At 52.8% G+C, this 9,121-nt stretch overlaps 1 protein-coding gene across 4 annotated transcripts in view; it reads left to right on the top strand.

The window, feature by feature from the left end:
- The first annotated feature begins 1,702 nt into the window (after nt 1-1,702).
- Nucleotides 1,703-9,121, top strand: part of KANK3 (KN motif and ankyrin repeat domains 3) — a 55,327-nt gene continuing 47,908 nt past the window's right edge. For 3 of the 4 annotated variants that reach the window (XM_073323988.1, XM_073323987.1, XM_073323985.1), the window contains exon 1: nt 1,714-1,772. The gene's annotated coding sequence lies outside the window, so the exon portion shown is untranslated. Of the gene's footprint in view, nt 1,773-9,121 lie in introns of all 4 variants that reach the window. The other variant, XM_073323986.1, reaches the window with a different exon arrangement.

Genomic DNA, 9,121 nt, shown 5'->3' with positions numbered 1-9,121 from the left:
AACAAAGAAAATAACAGAACGCCACTAGCCGTCACCTTCAGCCCCCAACTAAAACCCCTCCAACGCATTATTAAGGATCTACAACCTATCCTAAAGGATGACCCAACACTCTCACAAATCTTGGGAGACAGGCCAGTCCTTGCCTACAGACAGCCCCGCAACCTGAAGCAAATACTCACCAACAACCACATACCACACAACAGAACCACTAACCCAGGAACTTATCCTTGCAACAAAGCCCGTTGCCAACTGTGCCCACATATCTATTCAGGGGACACCATCACAGGGCCTAATAACATCAGCCACACTATCAGAGGCTCGTTCACCTGCACATCCACCAATGTGATATATGCCATCATGTGCCAGCAATGCCCCTCTGCCATGTACATTGGTCAAACTGGACAGTCTCTATGTAAAAGAATAAATGGACACAAATCAGATGTCAAGAATTATAACATTCATAAACCAGTCGGAGAACACTTCAATCTCTCTGGTCACGCGATCACAGACATGAAGGTCGCTATCTTAAAACAAAAAAACTTCAAATCCAGACTCCAGCGAGAAACTGCTGAATTGGAATTCATTTGCAAATTGGATACTATTAATTTAGGCTTAAATAGAGACTTGGAGTGGCTAAGTCATTATGCAAGGTAGCCTGTTTCCTCTTGTTTTTTCCTACCCCCCCCCCCCAGATGTTCTGGTTTAACTTGGATTTTAACTTGAAGAGTGGTCAGTTTGGATGAGCTATTACCAGCAGGAGAGTGAGTTTGTGTGTGTATGGGGGTGGGGGGGATGTGAGAACCTGGATTTATGCAGGAAATAGCCCAGCTTGATTGTCATGCACATTGTGTAAAGAGTTGTCACTTTGGATGGGCTATCACCAGCAGGAGAGTGAATTTGTGTGGGGGGGTGGAGGGTGAGAAAACCTGGATTTGTGCTGGAAATCACTTTAGATAAGCTATTACCAGCAGGACAGTGGGGTGGGAATAGGTATTGTTTCATATTCTCTGTGTATATATAAAGCCTGCCGCAGTTTCCACGATATGCATCTGAGGAAGTGAGCTGTAGCTCAGGAAAGCTTATGCTCTAATAAATTGGTTAGTCTCTAAGGTGCCACAAGTCCTCCTTTTCTTTTTGCGAATACAGACTAACAGGGCTGTTACTCTGAAACCTGTGGTGTGTCCTGCAGCCTGCTGTGTCCCTGCAGCACCTGGAGCAATGGGGGCCTGATCTCACTTGGGGTCCCCTAGGTGTCACCCTAATGCAAATAACAATGAACAGGCGCTGCAAAGTCCCTGCGCCCAGAGCTGACACTCCAGAGGCCCATCGCTGGCTGTCTGGGCAAGGCCAGCCTGGTTCGTACAGCGCCTAGCACAGGCGGGCCCCGGCCCCCCGCCGGGCGCTGCTGTAATGCAAACAAAGACCTAATCCCCCGCTGACAAGCCGGGCGGCGGGGAGGCTGCAGCCAGGCAGCGCCGTGGGCGAGCTCCGCGGTAGCTTGCGCGGCTCCCCAGCTTTGCAGGGGTCGCGGGGGCGGCGGCGCCGGCTGCGGGGCAATGCCCAGCGCCCTCCCCCAGCGCCGCTCGGACCCCGGCTCCGCGCCCGGCCCGGCCCGGCGCATTCCTGGCAGGCGGCGCCCCCGGGCGGTCCCACCCCTGGCGCGCAATTGGCCAGATGGGAGCGGAGGGAGCGGCGGGGCCGGCCGAGCCGCAGCCAGTGTCGCGGGGCGCTGCGCGGGGCGCGCCGGGCCGGACGGGCGGCGGCAGCGGCAGGTCAGGAGGGATTTTCTGGGCGGCGCGGAGAGCCGGGGCTCGGGGCAGCTCGCGGCGCGGGGTTCGCGGGGAGCGGGCAGGCCGGGGCCCCGGGCTGCTGGGCGCGGCGCGGCGAGGCGAGGCGAGGCGGGCGCGGCTCTGGCAGCCGGCGAGCCCCGCGCCGAGCCCAGCCCCGCTTGCACAGGTGCAGCGGGAGCCGGGGACCCGCCGGTGCCTGACTTCGGGGACCGGTCCTGAGGCTGAGCAGGGCCAGGCGCCCCGAGGCGCTGGCCGCTCTGGAGCCGCTGGGCTCCGCTCCCAGCCGGCCCCTGGCGGAGCCCCACGTGGGTCCGTGTCTGAGGTGTGGACGGGCCCCGGGGGGCTGGGAGCCGGGCCCCGGGGGGCTGGGAGCCGGGCCCCGGGGGGCTGGGAGCCGGGCCCCGGGGGGCTGGGAGCCGGGCCCCTGGCTCCGCGCTCAGACATCGGGGGCTCCGGGCTGCCCGCTCAATGGCCCCCGCTTGGAGCCTCCCTGACTAGCTTAGAAGCCGCCAAGGGGCTTTCCCGGGGGCTGCTTTGGTGAGCGCTGCGGCGGGGGCGCTGGAGCAGAGCCCTGGCTCCATCCCCAAACCCCAGCTCCTGAGAGGAGCCCAGGGCTGGAGGTTTCTCCTCAGGGGCGCTGGGACAATTTTTATAGCGGGGTGCTGAGAGCCATTGAACCAAACTAAACTCTGTATATAATGGAAATGGCTTCAAGCCAGGGGATGCTGCGGCACCCCCCCACCCCCCTAATTCCAGCGCCTAGTTTCCTCCTTCCTTGCCTTTGCTTTGAATGGCTCGGTAATGCTAGCCACAGACCGGGGGTAGTCCCCAAAGAGCAGTCAGCTCTGCTCATGGGGAGCTCCCATCCCTGGCCATGGCTGTGTGGAGCGGGGCAGAGATGAGATCCTGTCTCACACCCAGTTCATAGGGTAGCTCGTTTATGTCCATGGGGCCTTCACACCACAGCGGTGGGCACTTTTGAAAGGCAGGGAGGAGGAAAGACAGGCAGATAGGTTCTGTCCAGGTTTCACGTGACTGACGTTCCTACGGTACCTTGTACAGAAGTGCCTCACTGTGTCCAGATTAGCCACTCCATACATGAAGTACGGATGTCAATGAAATACTATCTTAGGCACCATATTTATCTATGGTTCATATAGAAATGCCCTCCCTGCCCTGGGCCAGTGGCTCTGTTAGATGCCTATTGGAATCTTGCCAGAAGGACCCTGTCAGTTGGAGCTCACTCTGGGGTTTGGCAGCTCTGAGTGGTTTTGCAGAGAAAGGTGGAAAGCAAGTTGAAGCTAGACAAAGTCAAAGTGGAAATAAACTGTACATTTTTAATGGGGAGAGTACTTAACCACTGGAACAATTTACCAGGGGTTGTGGTGGATTCTCCATCAATGACCGTTTTTAGATCAAGACTGGACGTTATTCGAAAAGCTCGGTATTAGGAATTATTTTGGGGAAGTTCTGTGGCCTGCGCTATACACACAGCCAGGCTAGATGATCAGTCATCTCTTCAGGGCTTAGGATCTATGAATCTATAAGTGTGGGAATTTGGCAAGGAGCGACTTGATCCCCAGCTTCCTATAACTGCCTAGGTTCCTGCAGCTACAGTCTGAACCTTCTGCTGCTCTGTCCTTTCTTGTCTGTCTGATGCAAACGATACCAGAAAAATGGATTATTTGCAAAGGCTGATGATTTTGTGTCCACTGTTATTAAGCAGTAATAAAAGGAACAAAGTGGAAAGACGGTGAGGGTAAGAATCTGTTCTTCTCCAGTTTTCTGGAAGACCATTTAAAAAGACTACAATGACACGGCCCTAGTGTAAGGGAATGTCCACTGGAAATACCCACCCCAGGAAGGGGGAGATCTTCCCATACTGAACCCAAATGCAAGGCTTGTTAGGTTAGACTTGTGGGGCCATATCCTCCAATGGTGTAACTCACTGTTGCTCTATTGAAGCTAAAGGAGCAATGCTGATTTACACTGTAAATCTGGCCGCTGTGTTTAAGGAAACATATGTAGATTCCAAGAGGCAGAGGAATGGAACAGGCCAGACCCACTTTAAGAGTGAACCCTTTTAGATCCCACAAGGTATCTGAGTTGCAACCAAATTGCTCTGCTTTTCTGTATTGATTTTATCCTCTACAGAGGAGAGAGTTGTTATGGGCTGAATGGCCTCAGCTGTTATGGCTGAACCTGAATTCTGCAGGGTGGACAGGCCGCCATTTCCCCTGTACTAAAGCTCCAATCCTGTTGATTACCTTGTCCCGCCATGAAGGGCCTCTATGTCCCACTGAACCACCTCAGATTCACTTTCCCAGGATAATTGCTCTCCCTGGAGACACGCCAGCTGCCATAAGTGCATACACCTGCCATCGACGCCGTTATTAGTCAGAACGCACACAGCACTGGAGTTCTCAAGGCATTGTACGGACGGCTGCACGAGAGGTACCTGTGAGGTTCCCTACACGAGGTCTCAGATATTGCAGTGGTGCGGCCCATGTCGGTGGCTGCACAGTTCATTGGGCTAAGCCCTTCGTGCCTAATGAGGATACAGGTGGGGAGGGTGCACATCATAGCAAAGGAGAGATTCTCTCACAAAGGCAGGAGAGGTTAGCTAAGGTCCTCCCAGAGCTTTGGGAATGTGCTCAGTAATAGGAAGAGAGAACAAGGGCTTTTATTGTTGCCTGCAGTAGGTTTATTGCTGAAGCACAAACATGTTGTCTCGGACTGTGAAACAGCAGTTAATTTGCCCCACCCTTTCATAAGAATCCTAGGCCAACCACAGTATCAATTCATAACCACTGGGCCTGATTCTTTACCCCTTGCCCCCATTTGACACAGGTTGGACTCCATTGTTCTCAACGAGGCTGCTCCTGATTCTCCCCAGGGTTAGTGAGTTCTGACTCAAGCCTGGTTGTATGAAGTATAATTTAGCAGCAGGGCCATTCAGGGCTGCTGGCAATGCGTGGCTGTGGGGTTTGCTGGCACACTCTTTCTAGTGTCTGATGAAAACCTGCTTGCTGGAAAGCTGCAGCCTAGGAACCTGTTTGAACTTGTACAGTTGTTCCTGGTGGTAGAGTTAAATTATTGGGTATTAAACACAGTTGTAAAGTCTGATGAACGTTCATCCCCAAGGGAAAGAAAAAGGAAAATGAAAACATGGCTGGCAGTTTAGAGTTTATACTGTGCATACAGGCATACAGACACTCCATGTGCCTGGAGACAGAAACACGCACATGTGTCAACCCAGCTTGGGTATGCAAACGTACCTGCATGCGTTCAAAGGAAGTGTGTGCATGTGCAAACGTATATGTGAACCCACGTAGTGATAACTGCAAGCACACCTTTAGACACGTGCCCCGCTGAACCGAGGCATTCTCAGATGAATACAAATACACATACATGTGCCCAGCCCACACATATACAAACGTGCAGGTTTTCACAGATTGTGTGCGCACATTCTGACTCAGGTAATGTAAATCACCAGTCATCCCGGCTGACAGTGTGCGTTTACTCTTTGTAAAATGTAACCATTTCATCTACAGACACTTTACTCCTGACTCTCCCACTGATCTCACGTAGCCTGGGTCACCTGCTGCAAGCCCGTTCATTTGTCTCCCGTCGGTGGGAGATGCTCACTGTGCTTTTGCTGTTGGATTGATTCAGGTTCAAGCCATTGTCTGTTTCGTTATATGTAGATTCCAGGAATTGACAGGAGCCTGCAGAGAGGGGGATGGATGGATGTCCCGTTTTACTGGACCATGTGCATACATAAAACTAAATAACTAGAAATGTTGGGCCAGATCCAAGCTGGTGTAAATCAGCATGCCACTTACACCAGCTGAAGATCTGGCCCAGGTGACACAAGCTCAGGATGGTCCAACCATCCCTTTGCAGCAGAGCCTTTTTTGCAGCAGTGTAAACAGGCCCACTGTCCTGCAGAAGGAAGAGGGTTAGATTGTGATGATGAGAACTCCATAAATCATTATTTCACCCCTGGAATTAGACGACTGAGGGTATTCAAGCTTGCCTCCTTCCCTCCAGTCCTGACTTCAGTGAGTCAGACCAGCTACACCCCTTCCAATGTGGCTCTGGCTCCTGAATGCACTTTGGAATAGTTGAGAACCTTAACAAACATGCCTGGGATGTATATCCCTGGGTTGTCTTGGAGACGACATGTGGGCCTCTGAGACCACTCTTACCTTCCTGCTGTCAGTCAGACAAAGCAGGGAGCATTCCCCTGCAGACTGGTATGTGGTGTGTCAGGCTCACTGGTGGGTCCTGGAGAAGAGGTGAGAAGTGAGGTGCATGGAGAAGGCCATGTGTGGAACCAGCCTCTAAGATGGAACAAGAAACTACTGACAAATGAGCCTGTAACTTCAGCACCAGGTCCAATGCTACCACAGCTGACAAGGCAATTGCTCAGGGAGGCGTTCGGGTCAGAGGTCTGGGCATGACGGAAGGACCTCTCTGCTGCGCACTCAGCATGGTTACTGCTCTCCAGTGGAGTACAATGAATTCTATGGTGAGGGACACACAGGATGTTTCCAGATTACATCATGGGCCTCCAGGTCTGGGGAGTGCACTTTTAAGCCCCAACTAATTGCTGGTGTAAACGACCTTTACACACTTGGGCCCAGTGTTTCCAAGAGTGGCCACTGCTTTGGGGAGCCTAACCATGGAACTGTGCAGACACGAGTCAGAGAGCTTCTGGAGAGTGGCTTGATTCGCAGAGTGCACTGTAAGAGGTCCAGCGGGATGCATGTTTACAGCCAATGGAAGGGGAAGATGATGGCAGGAGAACACGAGGGAGGAAACAATTGTCTTGTGTGGAGGATGTGGTATCCTGGGAGCATCAAAAGGACCATTCATCTCCAAGATTCACAGAGGATAGTACGGGGCTGGCTCACCTGGCTGGGGCCTGGCACTCCCAGCCTTGAGCTGGCAGCTCTTGGTGAGGATTTCTGCCTGCTCACTGGAGAGGAAGCAGCCTGCTTGCTCAGTGGTTAACTCTGGAACAGCCTCAGTGCTGGATCTTCAGAGCTTATCTCCATGACCCAGCTCAAGGGGAAATGTGCTTTGCAAAGATAAATCAGCCTGGGGCTGCTCTGGGCACTGTCCCCCTCACGCTCTTGATGACCTCAATGATTTGGCAGAGAGCGAGGATCAGCTGGAGCCCACTTCTCGGTCACTTATCCCACTCGAAATCACCTAGAGAAGCATTCCCGGGTTCCCAGGAGCAGACTGTGCTGCCGCTGGGAGGAGCAAACATCAGAGTGACCTCTCTGGAAAGTGGCTTAAAGGAATTTGAAGCTTTTACAAAAGCCATATAACCCCACACCCCATCTGACAACACACTCCAGACTCCCCCCAAAACTCACGGAGCCCACCCAGACCTGCTGCAGCCTGGAAAGTCAGATTATTCAGAGTTAAGTTTCCATCTATCACAATGTGCTGAAACATGAGACCGCCTCCTCTTCTCCCACCTGCCAGAGAACCTGCCACTCCATCCCTCAGACAGAGCCCCTGGCATGGCTCCTGTCCCATTGGAGTGGGACAGCCTTGGACCAAGGATGCCTGCTGATCCTGTTGAGCAGGACTGAGTGCTGCTCAGTTTTAAACCCATCCCTGGACCAGGAGTATAACACTGAGCTCGTGCCTTCTCCTTTCCCTCCCACTCACCAGCCCTAGCACGGCTTTATCTCACCTGGTCCTGTGTCAAGCTGGTACCTACAGTTCTCTTCATCCCACTTGCCCAGCCCTGTGCTAAGCTGGGATCTACAGCTCCCATCCCACTGGACATTCTGTACGAGGTCTGTGCTGTCCCCCTGCCATGGCAGCCTCTTTCCGGTGGGCCCATGAGCTCGGAGCCTTCCTGCCATTTAAGGATTCTGCCACTGAGCCTTGGGACGGCTGGTGACAGAGCCGTGGCCCTGCAGGACTCTCTGCTGAAATACGGGGTGTTTCAGCTCTCCCTACCGCACTCCTGGCCCTCCTTCGCAGAAGTGATTTCGGTTTAATCCTGCAGCTGGTGTGAGGCCCCCCCCCCTTCAAACGCTTTGTGCTGGCTCACGAACCTTCTGTTTGGACTTACGTTCCACTGTCTATCTGAACTGTGGGTTCTTTAATGCAACTGTGGTGGTGTTGGATGGAATCCTGAATGGTGTGATGCGATCAGAGTTGTTATCTGGTTGTTATGTAGCAAGAGCAAAGTGTGTGTGTGTGTGTGTGTGTGTGTGTGTGCACACGTACATACCATTGACCCCTGCTGGGCTTGGACATACACTGGGCTAGCTTACCAAGAGGATACATACAGGCTCTCATGCTGCTCTCAGCTGGTGTCTCCTGTCTGCATGTGTTTAATGCACAGTGAGATCTAGGTGCTAGTGGAGATTGTCCTGTGGCACGTGATGGAGAGCAGAGAACCCTGCATTCTACTCCCTAGGCTGCCTGGGTGCAGCTTAGCTTGCAGCCTTGGTGTATGCATGCTTGCAGGCAGCCACAGTGATTCTGTCTCACTTACTGAAGGAGGGAGAGGGATGCTTGGAAACCTAGAGAGAGAAACGATGGACAAGCAGGCAGAAGGAGAAGGATGAGAGGCTGAAAGAGAAGGCAAAAAGCCATCAGCCACGGACCCAGCAGCCCAGCCAAGGGCATGGTCACTATTATGTATTATTTATTTGCACTATGCTGGAGTCTCGAGATTCCAGCTGAACTCAAGGACCTTCTTGTGCTAAGCCCTGTACACACACAGTGAGAGAGAGCACCTGCCCTGGTGTGTTTATAGTCCAACTAGAGACTACCCAGCAGAGTCGAATGGAACCAGTCCCAGTATGGCTGATCCCAAATGTTCAAGAACCAGGAGTCAGGCCCTCAAATATGAGAGTGGCTTTGACATCATGAGATTTTTAAAGATTTTTTTTTCTTTTTAGCTTTCTGAGCTTTTAGGTTGCACTATCTAGGGTCACATGTCCAACTTTACTCCACAGCCAGGAGGGCTAGAAATGTTTTTCATAAATATAAGCTGAGCTTTGCCTGTATTCACCTGGCTCCAGGAGCTGGGGCTTTGCCCCAATATCATGGCACTCGTGATAAAATTGTGAGAGTTGGCAGCACTGCAGTCTGTTTCTGCTAGACAGAAGGTGTGGTGGGGCCAATGTTCCAGGGCCTTGGCCCTCAGCTGACAACAGTAAATCTTCTCAGTCAGGGTTTTGAACAGAGACTCTGAGAACAGCTTCCTTCAGCCTGGCGCCTACCTGATCTTAGTCAAAAAAGGACAGTGGGTGGCTTTGTGCAGCCAAGGTTTGGACCTGGCAAGAAAC

Source organism: Lepidochelys kempii, chromosome 25 (assembly GCF_965140265.1).
Source record: "Lepidochelys kempii isolate rLepKem1 chromosome 25, rLepKem1.hap2, whole genome shotgun sequence".
NCBI lineage: Eukaryota > Metazoa > Chordata > Testudines > Cheloniidae > Lepidochelys > Lepidochelys kempii.
The sequence above is the reverse complement of the archived record's forward strand: the minus strand, read 5'-3'. Positions and strand labels throughout refer to the sequence as shown.